This window comes from Pseudophryne corroboree, chromosome 9 (assembly GCF_028390025.1).
Source record: "Pseudophryne corroboree isolate aPseCor3 chromosome 9, aPseCor3.hap2, whole genome shotgun sequence".
In the NCBI taxonomy this organism is placed as follows: domain Eukaryota; kingdom Metazoa; phylum Chordata; class Amphibia; order Anura; family Myobatrachidae; genus Pseudophryne; species Pseudophryne corroboree.
The window spans coordinates 331563712-331588799 of NC_086452.1; positions in this window are offsets into that span (position 1 = coordinate 331563712).

The window sequence follows — 25088 nt, forward strand, 5'->3', positions numbered from 1 at the left end:
AAATATAACTGAGCCTCTCAACAGATGGCTCACAATAACCCTTTAGTTAGGCAATAACTATATACAAGTATTGCAGACAATCCGCACTTGAGATGGGCGCCCAGCATCCACTACGGACTACGAGAAATAGATTTACCGGTGAGTAAAATCTTATTTTATCTGACGTCCTAGTGGATGCTGGGAACTCCGTAAGGACCATGGGGATTATACCAAAGCTCCCAAACGGGCGGGAGAGTGCGGATGACTCTGCAGCACCGAATGAGAGAACTCAAGGTCCTCCTCAGCCAGGGTATCAAATTTGTAGAATTTAGCAAACGTGTTTGCCCCTGACCAAGTTGCAGCTCGGCAAAGTTGTAAAGCCGAGACCCCTCGGGCAGCCGCCCAAGAAGAGCCCACTTTCCTCGTGGAATGGGCTTTTACTGATTTAGGATGCGGCAATCCAGCCGCAGAATGCGCCAGCTGAATTGTGCTACAAATCCAGTGAGCAATAGTCTGCTTAGAAGCAGGAGCACCTAGTTTTTTGGGTGCATACAGGATAAAAAGCGAGTCAGTTTTCCTGACTCCAGCCGTCCTGGAAACATATATTTTCAAGGCCCTGACTACGTCCAGTAACTTGGAATCTTCCAAGTCCCTAGTAGCCCCAGGCACTACAATAGGTTGGTTCAAGTGAAAAGCTGATACCACCTTAGGGAGAAACTGGGGACGAGTTCTCAATTCTGCCCTATCCATATGGAAAATCAGATAAGGGCTTTTACATGACAAAGCCGCCAATTCTGACACACGCCTGGCCGAAGCCAAGGCCAATAACATGACCACTTTCCACGTGAGATAATTCAGATCCACAGTTTTAAGTGGCTCAAACCAATGTGATTTCAGGAAATTCAACACCACGTTGAGATCCCAAGGTGCCACAGGAGGCACAAAAGGGGGCTGAATATGTAGCACTCCCTTTACAAATGTCTGAACTTCAGGTATTGAAGCCAGTTCTTACTGGAAGAAAATCGACAGAGCCGAAATCTGGACCTTAATGGAACCCAATTTTAGGCCCATAGTCACTCCCGACTGTAGGAAGTGCAGAAAAACGACCCAGCTGAAATTCCTCTGTAGGGGCCTTCCTGGCCTCACACCACGCAACATATTTTCGCCAAATACGGTGATAATGGTTTGCAGTTACTTCTTTCCTGGCTTTTATCAGCGTAGGAATGACTTCCTCCGGAATGCCCTTTGCCTTTAGGATCCGGAATTCAACCGCCATGCCGTCAAACGCAGCCGCGGTAAGTCTTGGAACAGACAGGGCCCCTGCTGTAGCAGATCCTGTCTGAGCGGTAGAGGCCATGGGTCCTCTGATATCATTTCTTGAAGTTCTGGGTACCAAGCTCTTCTTGGCCAATCCGGAACCACGAGTATCGTTCTTACTCCTCGCCTTCTTATTATCCTCAGTACCTTTGGTATGAGAGGCAGAGGAGGGAACACATAAACCGACTGGTACACCCACGGTGTCACTAGAGCGTCCACAGCTATCGCCTGAGGGTCCCTTGACCTGGCGCAATATCTCTTTAGCTTTTTGTTGAGGCGGGACACCATCATGTGCACCTGTGGCCTTTCCCAACGGTTTACCAACAGTTGGAAGACTTCTGGATGAAGTCCCCACTCTCCCGGGTGTAGGTCGCGTCTGCTGAAGAAGTCTGCTTCCCAGTTGTCCACTCCCGGAATGTACACTGCTGACAGTGCTAAGACGTGATTTTCCGCCCATCGGAGAATCCTTGTGGCTTCTGCCATCGCCATCCTGCTTCTTGTGCCGCCCTGTCGGTTTACATGGGTGACTGCCGTGATGTTATCTGATTGGATCAGTACCGGCTGGTTTTGAAGCAGGGGCCTTGCCTGACTTAGGGCATTGTAAATGGCCCTCAGTTCCAGAATATTTATGTGTAGGGACAACTCCTGACTTGACCAAAGTCCTTGGAAATTTCTTCCCTGTGTGACTGCCCCCCAGCCTCGAAGGCTGGCATCCGTGGTCACCAGGACCCAGTCATGTATGCCGAATCTGCGGCCCTCTAGAAGAAGAGCACTCTGCAGCCACCATAGCAGAGACACCCTGGTCCTTGGAGACAGGGTTATCAGCCGATGCATCTGAAGATGCGATCACGACCACTTGTCCAAGAGGTCCCACTGAAAGGTTCTTGCATGGAACCTGCCGAATGTTATTGCTTCGTATGAAGTTACCATTTTTCCGAGGATTCGTGTGCAGTGATGCACCGATACCTGTTTTGGTTTCAGGAGGTCTCTGACTAGAGATGACAGCTCCTTGGCTTTCTCCTGCGGGAGAAACACTTTTTTCTGTTCTGTGTCCAGAACCATCCCCAGGAACAGTAGGCGTGTGGAAGGAACCAGCTGTGGAATGTTTAGAATCCATCCGTGCTGTTGTAGCACTTCCCGAGATAGTGCTATTCCAACCAACAACTGCTCCTTGGACCTCGCCCTTATAAGGAGAACATCCAAGTACGGGATAATTAAAACTCCCTTTTTTCGAAGGAGTATCATCATTTCTGCCATTACCTTGGTAAACACCCTCGGTGCCGTGGACAGTCCAAACGGCAGTGTCTGGAATTGGTAATGGCAATCCTGTACCACAAATCTGAGGTACTCCAGGTGAGGATGGTAAATGGGGACATGTATGTCCAGGGATACCATGTAATCCCCCTCGTCCAGGCTTGCAATAACCGCCCTGAGCGATTCCATCTTGAACTTGAATTTTTTTATGTATGTGTTCAAGGATTTCAAATTTAAAATGGGTCTCACCGAACTGTCCGGTTTCGGTACCACAAACAGTGTGGAATAGTAACCCCCTCCTTGTTGAAGTAGGGGCACCTTGACTATCACCTGCTGGGAATACAGCTTGTGAATTGCCTCTAGCACAGCCTCCCTGCTCGAGGGAGTGTCGGCAAGGCAGATTTGAGGAAAACGGCGGGTGGGAGACATCTCGAATTCCAGCTTGTACCCCAGAGATACTACTTGAAGGATCCAGGGATCCTGTGAGCGAGCCCACTGATCGCTGAAATTTTTGAGGCGCCCCCCCACCGTACTTGGCTACGCCTGTGGAGCCCCCGCGTCATGCGGTGGGCTCAGAGGAAGCGGGGGAAGAATTTTGATTCTGGGAACTGGCTGACTGGAGCAGCTTTTTCCCTCTTCCCTTGTCTCTGTGCAGAAAGGAAGCGCCTTTGACCCGCTTGCTTTTCTGAAGCCGAAAGGACTGCACCTGATAATACAGTGCTTTCTTAGGCTGTGAGGAAACCTGAGGTAAAAATGTTTCTTCCCAGCTGTTGCTGTGGATACGAGGTCCCACAGACCATCCCCAAACAATTCCTCACCCTTATAAGGCAGATCTATGTGCCTTTTAAAGTCAGCATCACCTGTCCAGTGTCGGGTCTCTAATACCCTCCTGACAGAATGGACATTACATTAATTCTGGATGCCAGCCGGTAAAATATCCCTCTGTGCATCCTTAATATATAAGACGACGTCTTTAATATGCTCTTATGTTAGCAAACTAGTATCCCTGTTTTACAGGGTCACAGACCACGCTGCAGCAGCAATATCTGCAGGTCTCAGTCTAGTACCTGAGTGTGTAAATTCAGACTTCAGGATAGCCTCCTGATTTTTATCAACAGGTACCTTCAAAGTGGCCGTATCCTAAGACGGCAGTGCCACCTTTTTTGACAAACTTGTGAGCGCCTTATCCACCCTAGGGGATATCTCCCAGCGTAACTTATCCTCTGGCGGGAAATGTACGCCAACAGTAACTTTTTAGAAATTACCAGTTTCTTATCGGGGGAACCCACGCTTTTTCACACACTTCATTCACTCATCTGATGGGGGAACAAAACACTGGCTGCTTTTTCTCCCCAAACATAAAACCCTTTTTTAGTGGTACTTGGGTTAATGTCAGAAATGTGTAACACATTTTTTTATTGCCGGGATCAAGTCACGGATGTTCCTAGTGGATTGTGTATATGTCTCAACCTCGTCGACACTGGAGTCAGACTCCGTGTCGACATCTGTGTCTGTCATCTGAGGGAGCGGGCGTTTTTGAGCCCCTGATGGCCTTTGAGATGCCTGGGCAGGCGCGGGCTGAAAAGCCGGCTGTTCCATAGCTGTTACGTCATCCAGCCTTTTATGTAAGGAGTTGACACTGTCGGTTAATACCTTCCACCTATCCATCCACTCTGGTGTCGGGCCCACAGAGGGCGACATCACATTTATCGGCATCTGCTCCGTCACCACATAAGCCTCCTCATCAAAACATGTCGACACAGCCGTACCGACACACCACACACACACACACACACACACACACACACACACACAGGGAATGCTCTGACTGAGGACAGGACCCCACAAAGCCCTTTGGGGAGACAGAGAGAGAGTATGCCAGCACACACCAGAGCACTATATAATGTGGGGATTAACACTATAACTGAGTGAATTTTCTCCAATAGCTGCTTGTATATACAATATTGCGCCTAAATTTAGTGCCCCCCCCCCCTCTCTTTTTAACCCTTTGAGCCTGAAAACTACAGGGGAGAGCCTGGGGAGCTGTCTTCCAGCTGCACTGTGAAGATAAAATGGCGCCAGTGTGTGAGGGAGATAGCTCCGCCCCTTTTTCGCGGACTTTTCTCCCGCTTTTTTATGGATTCTGGCAGGGGTATTTATCACATATATAGCCTCTAGGACTATATATTGTGATTATTTTGCCAGCCAAGGTGTTTATATTGCCCTCAGGGCGCCCCCCCCCCCCCCAGCGCCCTGCACCCATCAGTGACCGGAATGTGAGGTGTGCATGAGGAGCAATGGCGCACAGCTGCAGTGCTGTGCGCTGCCTTGTTGAAGACAGAAGTCTTCTGCCGCCGATTTTCCGGAACACTTCTTGCTTCTGGCTCTGTAAGGGGGCCGGCGGCGCGGCTCCGGGAACGAACACCAAGGTCGGGTCCTGCGGTCGATCCCTCTGGAGCTAATGGTGTCCAGTAGCCTAAGAAGCCCAAACTACCACCAGTTAGGTAGGTTCGCTTCTTCTCCCCTTAGTCCCTCGCTGCAGTGAGCCTGTTGCCAGCAGGTCTCACTGTAAAATAAAAAACCTAAAATATACTTTCTTTCTAGGAGCTCAGGAGAGCCCCTAGTGTGCATCCAGCTCGGCCGGGCACAGAAATTTAACTGAGGTCTGGAGGAGGGGCATAGAGGGAGGAGCCAGTGCACACCAGATAGTACCTAATCTTTCTTTTAGAGTGCCCAGTCTCCTGCGGAGCCCGTCTATTCCCCATGGTCCTTACGGAGTTCCCAGCATCCACTAGGACGTCAGAGAAACACATATTTAGAACATTTAAGCCTAGAGTATACAGGATAAAAACATACTGATACAGTCAATGTGATAAAGTATTGGCCATTTAAACAATCCACGGACATTGATAATGAAATATACACATTTCCAGCAACATGTCTTCAAGAGTACGGCTTTATTTTATTAACAAGATAACATTTATATGCTGAGAATATGTGTGTTTCACGTGGACGGTTAAAGGAATATGATTATTATCACTGTATACATTTGCCCCCCTGCTATGCATTGGTATTATATCTCAGACGTCATAATTCTCCATGCGTCATTTGTACACAGAGGGAGTGGGAATTGTAACTTTTTCGCAGAACTGACCCTGTGACCTCAATGCTCTGCCTGAGGGTTTTGGGTGATAAAAGGACAGGGGATGAAAGCATCATGCAACCCCCAGTTACTGCTTGTGAGCTCCTATTGTCCCTATCCTACAGATACCCAATTGTTCTAGCCAAGCAGTGTCAGCCAATCGGCTAATCAGCCACATGCAAGCCCGTTCCATTACTCTGCCTCTGTTATGCCCGATAAGATCTTTATCACGTCCTACTTATACAGTATTATGCCTCCTTTAATCCTTCATTTCTTATTAACATTCAAACTTGCTTTTATTCCTTTTTTATAAATTACAGAACTTCTCATATCAGATTTCTTTTGTTAAACAGTCCCTCATGATAGTAATTTCACTTACAATAGCTTTTTTATTATTATTATTATTATTATTATTATTTATTTATTTATATGGCACCACAAGGGTTCTGCAGCACCTAACAAAGGGCCTAATTCTGGGTTGATCGCAAAAACAAAATCTTTCTCTTATGGGCAAAACTATGTCACACTGCAGGTGGGGTAGATGTAACATGTGCAGCCTCTACCACCATCAGAGGTGGTAGAGGCTAAGAATGTAGACAGAGCCGGATTTAGGGGTCAGGCCACCCCTAAGAACAATGATATTGGCTGCCCCCCCCCCCAAGCACCACAGGAAGTGGCGTGGCCACAGAATAGTACCAATTCACATTACATCACAGAGTGGTGTCCATCAGTAACATTACACCACACAGTAGTACCCCTTATACACACCAGGAAGAGCCCTTATACATATTGCACCAGGTAGAGCCCCTATCACACATTACGGCATGCAGAGTCCCCCTTTCATACATTACAGCAGGCATAGTCCCTCTTTAACACATTAGGCAGGCAGTGTCCCCCTTTTTACACATTGCGGCAGGCAGAGTCCCCTTTTTGACACATTAGAGCAGGAGGATTCCCCCTTTTTACACATTATGGCAGCAGACTCCCCCTTTTTACACATTATGACAGGTAGAGTCACCCTTTTTACACATTACACCAGACAGAGCCCATTTTACAATTAGAGAGAAAGAGAAAAGAGGTAGCCAGGGCGCTAATACAGCCTAGTTCAACTTCGGTCGAGGAGGTGGGCAGGCAGATGGGCAAACAGAACCCACAGTGTGACACACTAGCTTCAGCTGCACAATGGGTACATGTGACGGGGGCGCATCAGCTTCTCTAATCAGGGGGATTGCCATGCCGCCCCCAGCAGGTGCTGCCCTTAGGCATGTGCCTTACTTGACTAGTGGGAAATGCTGTCTTCTCCTTTGACAGAACTAATTATCCTTCTGTATGATATACTTAAAGATTTTAATGCAAAGTTATACTTTTACTTAAAAAATGCAATTGTTGCAAGATGTGCTGCTTTGTAGCATTAGCACTAAATTGTGTTGTCACAAGGTTTCCTTCCGTCAAACTATTGTTTACAACCAAAACATTATGTTTTTTAATATGTGTCACTCTGTCGCTTTGTCACGTTGTCTAATAGCTTAATTTATCAATACTAAAACACTGTGTAAAATTGGTAACATCACCTTGAGAGATGTGGAAGATATTCATGTACAAGCAAACAAACAAACAAACAAACAAACAAACAAACAAACAAACATTCTTTTATATATATATATATATATATATATATATATAAAGGAGGTAAAAAAAAGACTGCAGCACTCGAAGACTTGAAGCAATATAGTGGTGTATTAAAAATAACACATGCCTTGGCACAGGTTGGTCAGAGGGTTTACCATCCTCATAGTGGCAAAAGGTATATGATAAGATCAGTTGTTACATGTTCAACAAGTTTTGTGGTATATATGATCAAATATCCCTGTGGTTCTTGCTATATAGGCAAGACGATGCGTACATTTAAGGAGCATATGAGCTTACACATGTCTTCGATCAGGGCGGCCCTGATGGGTAAACCCTATGAGCAACCTGTGGCAAGGCATTTTTTTGAAAACAATCATTCTTTATCCAGTCTTAGGTATATCATTATTGACCATGGGGGTCATTCCGAGTTGTTTGCTCGCAAACTGCTTTTAGCAGCTTTGCACACGCTAAGCCGCCGCCTACTAGGAGTGAATCTTAGCATATTAAAATTGCGAATGAAAGATTAGCAGAATTGCGAATAGACACTTCTTAGCAGTTTCTGAGTAGCTCCAGACTTACTCGGCATCTGCGATCAGTTCAGTGCTTGTCGTTCCTGGTTTGACGTCACAAACACACCCAGCGTTCGCCCAGACACTCCCCCGTTTCTCCAGCCACTCCCGCGTTTTTCCCAGAAACGGTAGTGTTTTTCACACACTCCCATAAAACGTCCAGTTTCCGCCCAGAAACACCCACTTCCTGTCAATCACACTCCAATCACCAGAACGAAGAAAAAACCTCGTAATGCCGTGAGTAAAATTCCTAACTGCATAGCAAATTTACTTGGCGCAGTCGCACTGCGGACATTGCGCATGCGCATTAGCGACTATTCGCTCCGTTGCGACAAAAAAATAACGAGCGAACAACTCGGAATGACCCCCCATGTGCCTGATAGCCCGAGAGGAGGTGATCGACATAGGAGGCTTTTGCAGATAGAGGCAAAATGGATACAATTATTAGATACTGTTAAACCAAGAGGCCTTAATGACCATCTCACTTTCAGTATGTATTGGTAATCGTGGGGTTGTTCCTTATGAGGTTCCTATATTTGGTATTCAAGTATAGCATCTTTTGTGGTTATATTCATGTGTATTTAAAGGGATACCTTATATGGACTAGAGATGAGCGGGTTCGGTTTCTCTGAATCCGAACCCGCACGAACTTCATGTTTTTTTTCACGGGTCCGAGCGACTCGGATCTTCCCGCCTTGCTCGGTTAACCCGAGCGCGCCCGAACGTCATCATGACGCTGTCGGATTCTCGCGAGACTCGGATTCTATATAAGGAGCCGCGCGTCGCCGCCATTTTCACACGTGCATTGAGATTGATAGGGAGAGGACGTGGCTGGCGTCCTCTCCATTTAGATTAGGAGAGAGAGAGAGAGATTGACCTGAGGCTGATACTGTAGAAGAGAGTGCAGAGTTTAGTGACTGACCACAGTGACCACCAGCAGTGCAGTTGTTTTATTTAATATATCCGTTCTCTGCCTGAAAAAAACGGTACACACAGTGACTCAGTCACATACCATATCTGTGTGCACTGCTCAGCCCAGTGTGCTGCATGCCTGCATCATCTATGTATATATTATATATCTGACTGTGCTCAGCTCACACAGCTTATAATTGTGGGGGAGACTGGGGAGCACTGCAGTGCCAGTTATAGGTTATAGCAGGAGCCAGGAGTACAAGACAGTCACATACCATATCTGTGTGCACTGCTCAGCCCAGTGTGCTGCATCATCTATGTATATATTATATATCTGACTGTGCTCAGCTCACACAGCTTATAATTGTGGGGGAGACTGGGGAGCACTGCAGTGCCAGTTATAGGTTATAGCAGGAGCCAGGAGTACATATTATATTAAAATTAAACAGTGCACACTTTTGCTGCAGGAGTGCCACTGCCAGTGTGACTGACCAGTGACCTGACCACACTGACCACCAGTATAGTTAGTAGTATACTATATTGTGATTGCCTGAAAAAGTTAAACACTCGTCGTGTGACTTCACTTGTGTGGTGTTTTTTTTTTTTATTCTATAAAAAACTCATTCTGCTGACAGACAGTGTCCAGCAGGTCCGTCATTATATAATATATATACCTGTCCGGCTGCAGTAGTGATATATATATATTTTTTATATCATTATTTATCATCCAGTCGCAGCAGACACAGTACGGTAGTTCACGGCTGTAGCTACCTCTGTGTCGGCACTCGGCAGTCCATCCATAATTGTATACCACCTACCCGTGGTTTTTTTTTCTTTCTTCTTTATACATACATACTACTACATCTCTTTATCAACCAGTCTATATTAGCAGCAGACACAGTACAGTACGGTAGTTCACGGCTGTGGCTACCTCTGTGTCGGCACTCGGCAGTCCGTCCATAATTGTATACCACCTAACCGTGGTTTTTTTTTCTTTCTTCTTTATACATACATACTACGACATCTCTTTATCAACCAGTCTATATTAGCAGCAGACACAGTACAGTACGGTAGTTCACGGCTGTGGCTACCTCTGTGTCGGCACTCGGCAGTCCGTCCATAATTGTATACCACCTAACCGTGGTTTTTTTTTCTTCTTCATACATACATACTACGACATCTCTTTATCAACCAGTCTATATTAGCAGCAGACACAGTACAGTACGGTAGTTCACGGCTGTGGCTACCTCTGTGTCGGCACTCGGCAGTCCGTCCATAATTGTATACCACCTAACCGTGGTTTTTTTTTCTTTCTTCTTTATACATACATACTACGACATCTCTTTATCAACCAGTCTATATTAGCAGCAGACACAGTACAGTACGGTAGTTCACGGCTGTGGCTACCTCTGTGTCAGCACTCGGCAGTCCGTCCATAATTGTATACCACCTAACCGTGGTTTTTTTTTCTTTCTTCTTCATACATACATACTACGACATCTCTTTATCAACCAGTCTATATTAGCAGCAGACACAGTACAGTACGGTAGTTCACGGCTGTGGCTACCTCTGTGTCGGCACTCGGCAGTCCGTCCATAATTGTATACCACCTACCCGTGGTTTTTTTTTCTTTCTTCTTTATACATACATACTACTACATCTCTTTATCAACCAGTCTATATTAGCAGCAGACACAGTACAGTACGGTAGTTCACGGCTGTGGCTACCTCTGTGTCGGCACTCGGCAGTCCGTCCATAATTGTATACCACCTACCCGTGTTTTTTTTTTCTTTCTTCTTCATACATACATACTACGACATCTCTTTATCAACCAGTCTATATTAGCAGCAGACACAGTACAGTACGGTAGTTCACGGCTGTGGCTACCTCTGTGTCGGCACTCGGCAGTCCGTCCATAATTGTATACCACCTAACCGTGGTTTTTTTTTCTTTCTTCTTCATACATACATACTACGACATCTCTTTATCAACCAGTCTATATTAGCAGCAGACACAGTACAGTACGGTAGTTCACGGCTGTGGCTACCTCTGTGTCGGCACTCGGCAGTCCGTCCATAATTGTATACCACCTAACCGTGGTTTATTTTTCTTTCTTCTTCATACATACATACTACGACATCTCTTTATCAACCAGTCTATATTAGCAGCAGACACAGTACAGTACGGTAGTTCACGGCTGTGGCTACCTCTGTGTCGGCACTCGGCAGTCCGTCCATAATTGTATACCACCTAACCGTGGTTTTTTTTTCTTTCTTCTTCATACATACATACTACGACATCTCTTTATCAACCAGTCTATATTAGCAGCAGACACAGTACGGTAGTTCACGGCTGTAGCTACCTCTGTGTCGGCACTCGGCAGTCCGTCCATAATTGTATACTAGTATCCATCCATCTCCATTGTTTACCTGAGGTGCCTTTTAGTTGTGCCTATTAAAATATGGAGAACAAAAATGTTGAGGTTCCAAAATTAGGGAAAGATCAAGATCCACTTCCACCTCGTGCTGAAGCTGCTGCCACTAGTCATGGCCGAGACGATGAAATGCCAGCAACGTCGTCTGCCAAGGCCGATGCCCAATGTCATAGTACAGAGCATGTCAAATCCAAAACACCAAATATCAGTAAAAAAAGGACTCCAAAACCTAAAATAAAATTGTCGGAGGAGAAGCGTAAACTTGCCAATATGCCATTTACCACACGGAGTGGCAAGGAACGGCTGAGGCCCTGGCCTATGTTCATGGCTAGTGGTTCAGCTTCACATGAGGATGGAGGCACTCAGCCTCTCGCTAGAAAAATGAAAAGACTCAAGCTGGCAAAAGCAGTAGCACCGCAAAGAACTGTGCATTCTTCGAAATCCCAAATCCACAAGGAGAGTCCAATTGTGTCGGTTGCGATGCCTGACCTTCCCAACACTGGACGTGAAGAGCATGCGCCTTCCACCATTTGCACGCCCCCTGCAAGTGCTGGAAGGAGCACCCGCAGTCCAGTTCCTGATAGTCAGATTGAAGATGTCAGTGTTGAAGTACACCAGGATGAGGAGGATATGGGTGTTGCTGGCGCTGGGGAGGAAATTGACCAGGAGGATTCTGATGGTGAGGTGGTTTGTTTAAGTCAGGCACCCGGGGAGACACCTGTTGTCCGTGGGAGGAATATGGCCGTTGACATGCCTGGTGAAAATACCAAAAAAATCAGCTCTTCGGTGTGGAACTATTTCAACAGAAATGCGGACAACAGGTGTCAAGCCGTGTGTTCCCTTTGTCAAGCTGTAATAAGTAGGGGTAAGGACGTTAACCACCTCGGAACATCCTCCCTTATACGTCACCTGCAGCGCATTCATAATAAGTCAGTGACAAGTTCAAAAACTTTGGGTGACAGCGGAAGCAGTCCACTGACCAGTAAATCCCTTCCTCTTGTAACCAAGCTCACGCAAACCACCCCACCAACTCCCTCAGTGTCAATTTCCTCCTTCCCCAGGAATGCCAATAGTCCTGCAGGCAATGTCACTGGCAATTCTGACGAGTCCTCTCCTGCCTGGGATTCCTCCGATGCATCCTTGCGTGTAACGCCTACTGCTGCTGGCGCTGCTGTTGTTGCTGCTGGGAGTCGATGGTCATCCTAGAGGGGAAGTCGTAAGACCACTTTTACTACTTCCACCAAGCAATTGACTGTCCAACAGTCCTTTGCGAGGAAGATGAAATATCACAGCAGTCATCCTACTGCAAAGCGGATAACTGAGGCCTTGGCATCCTGGGTGGTGAGAACCGTGGTTCCGGTATCCATCATTACTGCAGAGCCAACTAGAGACTTGTTGGAGGTACTGTGTCCCCGGTACCAAATACCATCTAGGTTCCATTTCTCTAGGCAGGCGATACCGAAAATTTACACAGACCTCAGAAAAAGAGTCACCAGTGTCCTAAAAAATGCAGCTGTACCCAATGTCCACTTAACCACGGACATGTGGACAAGTGGAGCAGGGCAGGGTCAGGACTATATGACTGTGACAGCCCACTGGGTAGATGTATGGACTCCCGCCACAAGAACAGCAGCGGCGGCACCAGTAGCAGCATCTCGCAAACGCCAACTCTTTCCTAGGCAGGCTACGCTTTGTATCACCGGTTTCCAGAATACGCACACAGCTGAAAACCTCTTACGGCAACTGAGGAAGATCATCGCGGAATGGCTTACCCCAATTGGACTCTCCTGTGGATTTGTGGCATCGGACAACGCCAGCAATATTGTGTGTGCATTAAATATGGGCAAATTCCAGCACGTCCCATGTTTTGCACATACCTTGAATTTGGTGGTGCAGAATTATTTAAAAAATGACAGGGGCGTGCAAGAGATGCTGTCGGTGGCCAGAAAAATTGCGGGACACTTTCGGCGTACAGGCACCACGTACAGAAGACTGGAGCACCACCAAAAACTACTGAACCTGCCCTGCCATCATCTGAAGCAAGAAGTGGTAACGAGGTGGAATTCAACCCTCTATATGCTTCAGAGGTTGGAGGAGCAGCAAAAGGCCATTCAAGCCTATACAATTGAGCACGATATAGGAGGTGGAATGCACCTGTCTCAAGCGCAGTGGAGAATGATTTCAACGTTGTGCAAGGTTCTGATGCCCTTTGAACTTGCCACACGTGAAGTCAGTTCAGACACTGCCAGTCTGAGTCAGGTCATTCCCGTCATCAGGCTTTTGCAGAAGAAGCTGGAGACATTGAAGGAGGAGCTAACACGGAGCGATTCCGCTAGGCATGTGGGACTTGTGGATGGAGCCCTTAATTCGCTTAACAAGGATTCACCGGTGGTCAATCTGTTGAAATCAGAGCACTACATTTTGGCCACCGTGCTCGATCCTAGATTTAAAGCCTACCTTGGATCTCTCTTTCCGGCAGACACAAGTCTGCTGGGGTTGAAAGACCTGCTGGTGAGAAAATTGTCAAGTCAAGCGGAACGCGACCTGTCAACATCTCCTCCTTCACATTCTCCCGCAACTGGGGGTGCGAGGAAAAGGCTCAGAATTCCGAGCCCACCCGCTGGCGGTGATGCAGGGCAGTCTGGAGCGACTGCTGATGCTGACATCTGGTCCGGACTGAAGGACCTGACAACGATTACGGACATGTCGTCTACTGTCACTGCATATGATTCTCTCACCATTGAAAGAATGGTGGAGGATTATATGAGTGACCGCATCCAAGTAGGCACGTCACACAGTCCATACTTATACTGGCAGGAAAAAGAGGCAATTTGGAGGCCATTGCACAAACTGGCTTTATTCTACCTAAGTTGCCCTCCCACAAGTGTGTACTCCGAAAGAGTGTTTAGTGCCGCCGCTCACCTTGTCAGCAATCGGCGTACGAGGTTACATCCAGAAAATGTGGAGAAGATGATGTTCATTAAAATGAATTATAATCAATTCCTCCGCGGAGACATTGACCAGCAGCAATTGCCTCCACAAAGTACACAGGGAGCTGAGATGGTGGATTCCAGTGGGGACGAATTGATAATCTGTGAGGAGGGGGATGTACACGGTGATATATCGGAGGGTGATGATGAGGTGGACATCTTGCCTCTGTAGAGCCAGTTTGTGCAAGGAGAGATTAATTGCTTCTTTTTTGGGGGGGGGGTCCAAACCAACCCGTCATATCAGTCACAGTCGTGTGGCAGACCCTGTCACTGAAATGATCGGTTGGTTAAAGTGTGCATGTCCTGTTTTGTTTATACAACATAAGGGTGGGTGGGAGGGCCCAAGGACAATTCCATCTTGCACCTCTTTTTTCTTTTATTTTTCTTTGCGTCATGTGCTGTTTGGGGAGGGTTTTTTGGAAGGGACATCCTGCGTGACACTGCAGTGCCACTCCTAAACGGGCCCGGTGTTTGTGTCGGCCACTAGGGTCGCTAATCTTACTCACACAGTCAGCTACCTCATTGCGCCTCTTTTTTTCTTTGCGTCATGTGCTGATTGGGGAGGGTTTTTTGGAAGGGACATCCTGCGTGACACTGCAGTGCCACTCCTAAATGGGCCCGGTGTTTGTGTCGGCCACTAGGGTCGCTAATCTTACTCACACAGTCAGCTACCTCATTGCGCCTCTTTTTTTCTTTGCGTCATGTGCTGATTGGGGAGGGTTTTTTGGAAGGGACATCCTGCGTGACACTGCAGTGCCACTCCTAAATGGGCCCGGTGTTTGTGTCGGCCACTAGGGTCGCTAATCTTACTCACACAGTCAGCTACCTCATTGCGCCTCTTTTTTTCTTTGCGTCATGTGCTGATTGGGGAGGGTTTTTTGGAATGGACATCCTGCGTGACACTGCAGTGCCACTCCTAAATGGGCCCGGTGTTTGTGTCGGCCACTAGGGTCGCTAATCTTACTCACACAGTCAGCTACCTCATTGCGCCTCTTTTTTTCTTTGCGTCATGTGCTGATTGGGGAGGGTTTTTTGGAAGGGACATCCTGCGTGACACTGCAGTGCCACTCCTAAATGGGCCCGGTGTTTGTGTCGGCCACTAGGGTCGCTAATCTTACTCACACAGTCAGCTACCTCATTGCGCCTCTTTTTTTCTTTGCGTCATGTGCTGATTGGGGAGGGTTTTTTGGAAGGGACATCCTGCGTGACACTGCAGTGCCACTCCTAAATGGGCCCGGTGTTTGTGTCGGCCACTAGGGTCGCTTATCTTACTCACACAGTCAGCTACCTCATTGCGCCTCTTTTTTTCTTTGCGTCATGTGCTGATTGGGGAGGGTATTTTGGAAGGGACATCCTGCGTGACACTGCAGTGCCACTCCTAGATGGGCCAGGTGTTTGTGTCGGCCACTAGTGTCGCTTAGCTTAGTCATCCAGCGACCTTGGTGCAAATTTTAGGACTAAAAATAATATTGTGAGGTGTGAGGTATTCAGAATAGACTGAAAATGAGTGGAAATTATGGTTTTTGAGGTTAATAATAATATGGGATCAAAATGACCCCCAAATTCTATGATTTAAGCTGTTTTTTAGTGTTTTTTTAAAAAAACACCCGAATCCAAAACACACCCGAATCCGACAAAAAAAATTCGGTGAGGTTTTGCCAAAACGCGGTCGAACCCAAAACACGGCCGCGGAACCGAACCCAAAACCAAAACACAAAACCCGAAAAATTTCAGGCGCTCATCTCTAATATGGACTTGAGATTAGGCTTATAAAGTATGCACTAGCACTTGTATTTGTATGTTTTTAGATGTCCTGATTTGTACTTATGATTTGTTAGTATGTTATATGTGGTATGTGTTGGTATTTTAAGTTTTGCTGCCAAACGGGTTGCCATGGATACCAAATGCCATTTCCGGCATTTGTATTGGTTGCAGCGGGCTACTATGGTAACAGACGCGGCGGCTGGCGCGCTCCGTGATAGGTGCGCGTCAGAGCTGACGAGCTGGTTACATCAGAAGCAGCGGCTGGCGCGCTTAGTGATAGGTGCGCGTCATAGCTGACAGCCTGGAGGAGTGGCCGGGTTGTCAAGGCAACCCGGCGCGATTGCGTACGTTCTCTGAACTCCGGGGGCTAATTGGCATGCTGATTATACAGCTGATATTGGATTTTGGCGCGCCCGTTTGGCAACAAGGAGGGGCATATAAGGTATGTTTTCGTCACCATTTAATTGTTATGTGTATCCTGATGACGGGTTGAAATAAACCCGAAACGTTGATAAGAGGACTGTGTCCAGTATTTATTGCAAGTCCATTGAGTGCCGTTTGTGGGTTAATATGCATGCTTTGTTCTGACGCAGCACCGTGGCAAGTTTTTCATAGGAGACTGAAGTGGGTGCCGACCTTTGGAGTTTGTTTTTATATATATATATATATATATATATATATATATATATATACTGCTCAAAAAAATAAAGGGTACACTTAAACAACACAATGTAATTCCAAGTCAATCACACTTCTGTGAAATCAAACTGTCCACTTAGGAAGCAACACTGATTGACAATCAATTTCACATGCTGTTGTGCAAATGGAATAGACAACAGGTGGAAATTATAGGCAATTGGCAAGACACCCCCAATAATGGAGTTGTTCTGCAGGTGGTGACCACAGACCACTTCTCAGCTCCTATGCTTTCTGGCTGATGTTTTGGTCACTTTTGAAAGCTGGCGGTGCTTTCACTCTAGTGGTAGCATGAGACGGAGTCTACAACCCACAGAAGTGGCTCAGGTAGTGCAGCTCATCCAGGATGGCACATCAATGCGAGCTGTGGCAAGAAGGTTTGCTGTGTCTGTCAGCGTAGTGTCCAGAGCATGGAGGCGCTACCAGGAGACAGGCCAGTACATCAGGAGACGTGGAGAAGGCCGTAGGAGGGCAACAACCCAGCAGCAGGACCGCTACCTCCGCCTTTGTGCAAGGAGGAACAGGAGGAGCACTGCCAGAGCCCTGCAAAATGACCTCCAGCAAGCCACAAATGTGCATGTGTCTACTCAAACGATCAGAAACAGACTCCATGAGGGTGGTATGAGTGCCCGACGTCCACAGGTGGGGGTTGTGCTTACAGCCCAACACCGTGCAGGACGTTTGGCATTTGCCAGAGAACACCAAGATTGGCAAATTCGCCACTGGCACCCTGTGCTCCTCACAGATGAAAGCAGGTTCTCACTGAGCACATGTGACAGACGTGACTGAGTCTGGAGACGCCAAGGAGAACGTTCTGCTGCCTGCAACATCCTCCAGCATGACTGGTTTGGCAGTGGGTCAGTAATGGTGTGGGGTGGCATTTCTTTGGGGGGCTGCTCGCCAGAGGTAGCCTGACTGCCATTAGGTACCGAGATGAGATCCTCAGACCCCTTGTGAGACCATATGCTGGTGCGGTTGGCCATGGGTTCCTCCTAATGCAAGACAATGCTAGACCTCACGTGGCTGGAGTGTGTCAGCAGTTCCTGCAAGATGAAGGCATTGATGCTATGGACTGGCCCGCCCGTTCCCCAGACCTAAATCCAATTGAGCACATCTGGGACATCATGTCTCGCTCCATCCACCAACGCCACGTTGCACCACAGACTGTCCGGGAGTTGGCGGATGCTTTAGTCCAGGTCTGGGAGGAGATCCCTTAGGAGACCATCCGCCACCTAATCAGGAGCATGCCCAGGTGTTGTAGGGAGGTCATACAGGCACGTGGAGGCCACACACACTACTGAGCCTCATTTTGACTTGTTTTAAGGACATTACATCAAAGTTGGATCAGCCTGTAGTGTGTTTTTCCACTTTGATTTTGAGTGTGACTCCAAATCCAGACCTCCATGGGTTAATAAATTTGATTTCCATTGATAATTTTTGTGTGATTTTGTTGTCAGCACATTCAACTATGTAAAGAACAAAGTATTTAATAAGAATATTTCATTCATTCAGATCTAGAATGTGTTATTTTAGTGTTCCCTTTATTTTTTTGATCAGTGTATATATATATATATATATATATATATATATATATATAAATCCCAGTAAAGAAGGCACTCTGGAGTCATCAATAATGGCAAAAGTAGCAAAAAGTGTATTGAAGGTTCAGGTCGAGTACTTTCGGGGACAGCACCCCGTCCTCAGGACCACACACCACAACAGTACAATCACAATACATAAATAACACTTACCTCCTTATATCCCACAGCCCGCGGTAATCACCTCCCCGTGCCGCCATTCCGCTCCCCAGGGCCGCCGGCCGGAGACGCATCTACTGACGCACTCCCGGAAGTCGCTCTGCCGTTACCATAGAAACGTCTGTGTGCGTTCCAAAGGGCCGGCCATGATGCGTTCCACACATGGTTTTTCAATGCACTCACGTACAGCCGCCCTGTGGGTACAACGGAGGACACAGGTTATAGGGGATATAGCAGGTATACATACCAAAACATTACTCCATTATACAAACAAAAAAACAATTAAAAACAAGTACAGGAAACAACAGAATACAGTATGGAAATCACCCTGTTAGTGTGGATACAAATGCATATCCTAAGACACAAGTATAGATACATACAAAACTATAATCATTGAATCAGAAATTTAGGGAATAATATTACCCACCAGTGCACATAATATTATACAAAAGAATTCCAGTTAATTTTGTCATTGAGACCCCCCGGTTTGGTAGTTCCCAACCTCAGGATCCAACGGGACTCCTTAATTAGCAATGTTTTTGCTCTATCACCCCCTCTCAAGGACTCCGGAACATGATCGATCATAAAATATCGTATAGATTCCAGTGGATGGTTATGTTCCTTAAAATGTCTAGGGACAGGTTGATCAATGTCTTTACCATTGAGAGACAATCTGATAGCTGACCTGTGAGCATTCATTCTTTCCTTAAATTTACGTGTGGTCTGCCCGACGTAGAACAAGCCACACGGACAGACCACAACGTAAACAACGTAACTGGTGTTACAAGTCAGGACGTATCTGATATCATACACCCTGGCTGTATGAGGATGGTTAAATCGTTTACATTGAATGATAAATTTACACGTAGTGCAATCACTACATGAATAGCAACCAGCTGGTTTAGTATATGTATTTGGTGCTTTAGGGATATTCAATCCTGAGATATCCGTACGTACTAAACGATCTCTTAGATTACTACCACGCCGAAAGGCGGCAATCGGTCTCTTATTTTTAAAGATAGGGAGATCCTTGTCTGAACAGACTATGGGCCAGAGAGCTTTACTAGCTCTTTTTACAATAGGACTGGCTACAGTAAAATCACTGCTCCATGGTAACAAATTATCCTGATTGCGATTCCTAGGTTCTAACAGCTCTGCTCTAGACATATTCAGAACCTTAGTTTTCTGTACATCTAACAATTTGCGATCATACCCCCTACATACAAATTTAGATACTACTTTATCAACTTCACCTGGTACTTGATCTATATTACTGGAGATGCGAGCAACACGCATCATTTGGGATAATGGCAATCCCTGTTTCAAGGCAACTGGATGGTGACTGGTTGCTACCAGTAATGTATTCCTATCAGTAGGTTTATTGAAAACTTCTGTTTCAAATCTATGATCCACAATGCTGACATGAACATCTAAAAAGTTAATGTCAGAATGACTGTAGGTGTAAGTAAACTTAATTGGAGTCTGCAGATTATTAATCTCACCCATCATATCAAGGAACGTCTGAACCCCCCCAGTCCAGAGTAAGAAGACATCATCGATGTACCGTTTGAACAAAATAATATGTCTACTACGTACAGGATCAGAAAAAAATATCCTAGATTCAAAATCAAACATGTATAAATTTGCATAAGAGGGGGCGACAGAAGAACCCATCGCACACCCTCTCAATTGCAAATAATACTTGCTGTCAAACAAAAAGTAATTACGACATAAAGTGAGCTCAAGTAGATGCAAAAACAGCTCATGATCAAACAGCTCTACAGGTACATTGGCCTCAATGAAACACTTCATCGCCCTCATACCCCCATCATGGGGGATGCTAGTATAGAGGCTGCTGATATCCAAGCAGCACATTAATGTCCCAGGAGGGAGTTCTGGAAAATCTTTAAGAATGTTTAAAAAGGAAGTAGTGTCCTTTAAAAAGGAGTCCTGGTTGAGTAGACAGGGTTACAGAATACAGTCCAAGAACTGTGACACGGGAGAGTATAACGAGTCTCTGGCCGAGATTATTGGCCGTCCCGGAGGTTTTTCACAATTTTTGTGTAATTTAGGAATCGTGTACAGCACTGGTATTCTAGGGTACTGTACACATAGCGCTTCCTGAATTTTTTTGGAAATTTTGTGCTCTGTATATGCCTTTGCAAGAATCTGGAATAGTTCCTTCTGGTAGGTGCTAGTCGGGTCACAGGGTAACCGCTTATACACCGCACTATCGGAAAGTTGGGACTGAATCTCAGATCGGTAATCATTAATATTTTGGATAACAATGGCCCCGCCTTTATCAGCGGGCCTGATGGTAATATCCTCATAGGATTGTAGTGACTTCAAAGCCAAGTGTTCGGCTTTAGATAGATTAAGGTGATGTTTCACAGGTACATTAGCAAACTTGGTCACCGCTTCATCCATCAATCTACAGAACGTCTTGATTGACGGATTGTTGGAAATTGGATCAAAATTAGATCGAGATCTTTTCTGTAAAAAAGGTCTGAAAGCAGAGTCATCACTGGAGGACGTCCTATTGGCAAAACATTCTTTTAATCTTAGTTTGCGGGCAAAACGATGGAGATCACATTTCCAATTAAATTCATTGTGGAAATTTGTAGGTACGAAACTCAGACCACAGTTTAGTACTTGCAGTTCCTCATTAGTAAGGGCCCGATCAGAAAGATTAAATATTAGGTTGTCTTCTTCTTCTCCTGCACTTTTCTGACCCCTCTGGTTCTGCCTGCCCCGGCGGGTGGGAGTTCGTCTGCCGCTCGTATGGGCTTTTTCTTTCCAGTATCTAAAGGGACAGAGCCGGTCTTAGTTCCATCATCTGATTCGGATACCGCAAAGTCACTATCCGTGCTAGATCTGCCCGCGCCTGTCTGAGAAGGTTGTTGCTTCCTCCTTTGCCATGGTCGCCGTCTATTAGCACCCGTTGGTCTCTCCTGTCCACCTGTCAGCCATTTGTATACTCGATTTTCATCGTAGTCAGAGTCCACCGCAAACCTCTTACTCCTTTTGAATTTAAGCAGTTCTCTACGATATTGGTCACATTGTGACTGTAGCCGTTCCAACCATTTACCGTCACTATCATCTTCTAAAGTTTTAAGATGATCTTTCTCATAAGTAGCAATTTTCTGGCGGGTTAGATGTAGTTCCCTATTCGCCTCCTCCACCACCAGGATCATTAAATCAAAAGCGCACTTATTTAATATGGCCACCCATTTACGTACAAATTCGGGATTATTTCGGCCAATCGTCGGCACATTTCTCACTCTAAATCCACGTGGGATTTTATGATCCCTAAAATAATCTGATAAAGAAATACTGTGTAATGAAAAGTCTATCTCACGTCTCTTCATCCTGAGCAATTGATGATACACATCTTCAGGGTTATGTGCAATATCCAACACAGGTATAACTTCTTTAGACATTATGCGATTAATTTCATCAGTACTGTAACTGATTATTTTAGGGATCATAAAATCTCACGTGGATTTAGAGTGAGAAATGTGCCGACGATTGGCCGAAATAATCCCGAATTTGTACGTAAATGGGTGGCCATATTAAATAAGTGCGCTTTTGATTTAATGATCCTGGTGGTGGAGGAGGCGAATAGGGAACTACATCTAACCCGCCAGAAAATTGCTACTTATGAGAAAGATCATCTTAAAACTTTAGAAGATGATAGTGACGGTAAATGGTTGGAACGGCTACAGTCACAATGTGACCAATATCGTAGAGAACTGCTTAAATTCAAAAGGAGTAAGAGGTTTGCGGTGGACTCTGACTACGATGAAAATCGAGTATACAAATGGCTGACAGGTGGACAGGAGAGACCAACGGGTGCTAATAGACGGCGAACATGGCAAAGGAGGAAGCAACAACCTTCTCAGACAGGCGCGGGCAGATCTAGCACGGATAGTGACTTTGCGGTATCCGAATCAGATGATGGAACTAAGACCGGCTCTGTCCCTTTAGATACTGGAAAGAAAAAGCCCATACGAGCGGCAGACGAACTCCCACCCGCCGGGGCAGGCAGAACCAGAGGGGTCAGAAAAGTGCAGGAGAAGAAGTAGACAACCTAATATTTAATCTTTCTGATCGGGCCCTTACTAACGAGGAACTGCAAGTACTAAACCGTGGTCTGAGTTTCGTACCTACAAATTTCCACAATGAATTTAATTGGAAATGTGATCTCCATCGTTTTGCCCGCAAACTAAGATTAAAATAATTTTTTGCCAATAGGACGTCCTCCAGTGATGACTCTGCTTTCAGACCTTTTTTACAGAAAAGATCTCGATCTAATTTTGATCCAATTTCAAACAATCCGTCAATCAAGACGTTCTGTAGATTGATGGATGAAGCGGTGACCAAGTTTGCTAATGCACCTGTGAAACATCACCTTAATCTATCTAAAGCCGAACACTTGGCTTTGAAGTCACTACAATCCTATGAGGATATTACCATCAGGCCCGCTGATAAAGGCGGGGCCATTGTTATCCAAAATATTAATGATTACCGATCTGAGATTCAGTCCCAACTTTCCGATAGTGCGGTGTATAAGCGGTTACCCTGTGACCCGACTAGCACCTACCAGAAGGAACTATTCCAGATTCTTGCAAAGGCATATACAGAGCACAAAATTTCCAAAAAAATTCAGGAAGCGCTATGTGTACAGTACCCTAGAATACCAGTGCTGTACACGATTCCTAAATTACACAAAAATTGTGAAAAACCTCCGGGACGGCCAATAATCTCGGCCAGAGACTCGTTATACTCTCCCGTGTCACAGTTCTTGGACTGTATTCTGTAACCCTGTCTACTCAACCAGGACTCCTTTTTAAAGGACACTACTTCCTTTTTAAACATTCTTAAAGATTTTCCAGAACTCCCTCCTGGGACATTAATGTGCTGCTTGGATATCAGCAGCCTCTATACTAGCATCCCCCATGATGGGGGTATGAGGGCGATGAAGTGTTTCATTGAGGCCAATGTACCTGTAGAGCTGTTTGATCATGAGCTGTTTTTGCATCTACTTGAGCTCACTTTATGTCGTAATTACTTTTTGTTTGACAGCAAGTATTATTTGCAATTGAGAGGGTGTGCGATGGGTTCTTCTGTCGCCCCCTCTTATGCAAATATATACATGTTTGATTTTGAATCTAGGATATTTTTTTCTGATCCTGTACGTAGTAGACATATTATTTTGTTCAAACGGTACATCGATGATGTCTTCTTACTCTGGACTGGGGGGGTTCAGACGTTCCTTGATATGATGGGTGAGATTAATAATCTGCAGACTCCAATTAAGTTTACTTACACCTACAGTCATTCTGACATTAACTTTTTAGATGTTCATGTCAGCATTGTGGATCATAGATTTGAAACAGAAGTTTTCAATAAACCTACTGATAGGAATACATTACTGGTAGCAACCAGTCACCATCCAGTTGCCTTGAAACAGGGATTGCCATTATCCCAAATGATGCGTGTTGCTCGCATCTCCAGTAATATAGATCAAGTACCAGGTGAAGTTGATAAAGTAGTATCTAAATTTGTATGTAGGGGGTATGATCGCAAATTGTTAGATGTACAGAAAACTAAGGTTCTGAATATGTCTAGAGCAGAGCTGTTAGAACCTAGGAATCGCAATCAGGATAATTTGTTACCATGGAGCAGTGATTTTACTGTAGCCAGTCCTATTGTAAAAAGAGCTAGTAAAGCTCTCTGGCCCATAGTCTGTTCAGACAAGGATCTCCCTATCTTTAAAAATAAGAGACCGATTGCCGCCTTTCGGCGTGGTAGTAATCTAAGAGATCGTTTAGTACGTACGGATATCTCAGGATTGAATATCCCTAAAGCACCAAATACATATACTAAACCAGCTGGTTGCTATTCATGTAGTGATTGCACTACGTGTAAATTTATCATTCAATGTAAACGATTTAACCATCCTCATACAGCCAGGGTGTATGATATCAGATACGTCCTGACTTGTAACACCAGTTACGTTGTTTACGTTGTGGTCTGTCCGTGTGGCTTGTTCTACGTCGGGCAGACCACACGTAAATTTAAGGAAAGAATGAATGCTCACAGGTCAGCTATCAGATTGTCTCTCAATGGTAAAGACATTGATCAACCTGTCCCTAGACATTTTAAGGAACATAACCATCCACTGGAATCTATACGATATTTTATGATTGATCATGTTCCGGAGTCCTTGAGAGGGGGTGATAGAGCAAAAACATTGCTAATTAAGGAGTCCCGTTGGATCCTGAGGTTGGGAACTACCAAACCGGGGGGTCTCAATGACAAAATTAACTGGAATTCTTTTGTATAATATTATGTGCACTGGTGGGTAATATTATTCCCTAAATTTCTGATTCAATGATTATAGTTTTGTATGTATCTATACTTGTGTCTTAGGATATGCATTTGTATCCACACTAACAGGGTGATTTCCATACTGTATTCTGTTGTTTCCTGTACTTGTTTTTAATTGTTTTTTTGTTTGTATAATGGAGTAATGTTTTGGTATGTATACCTGCTACATCCCCTATAACCTGTGTCCTCCGTTGTACCCACAGGGCGGCTGTACGTGAGTGCATTGAAAAACCATGTGTGGAACGCATCATG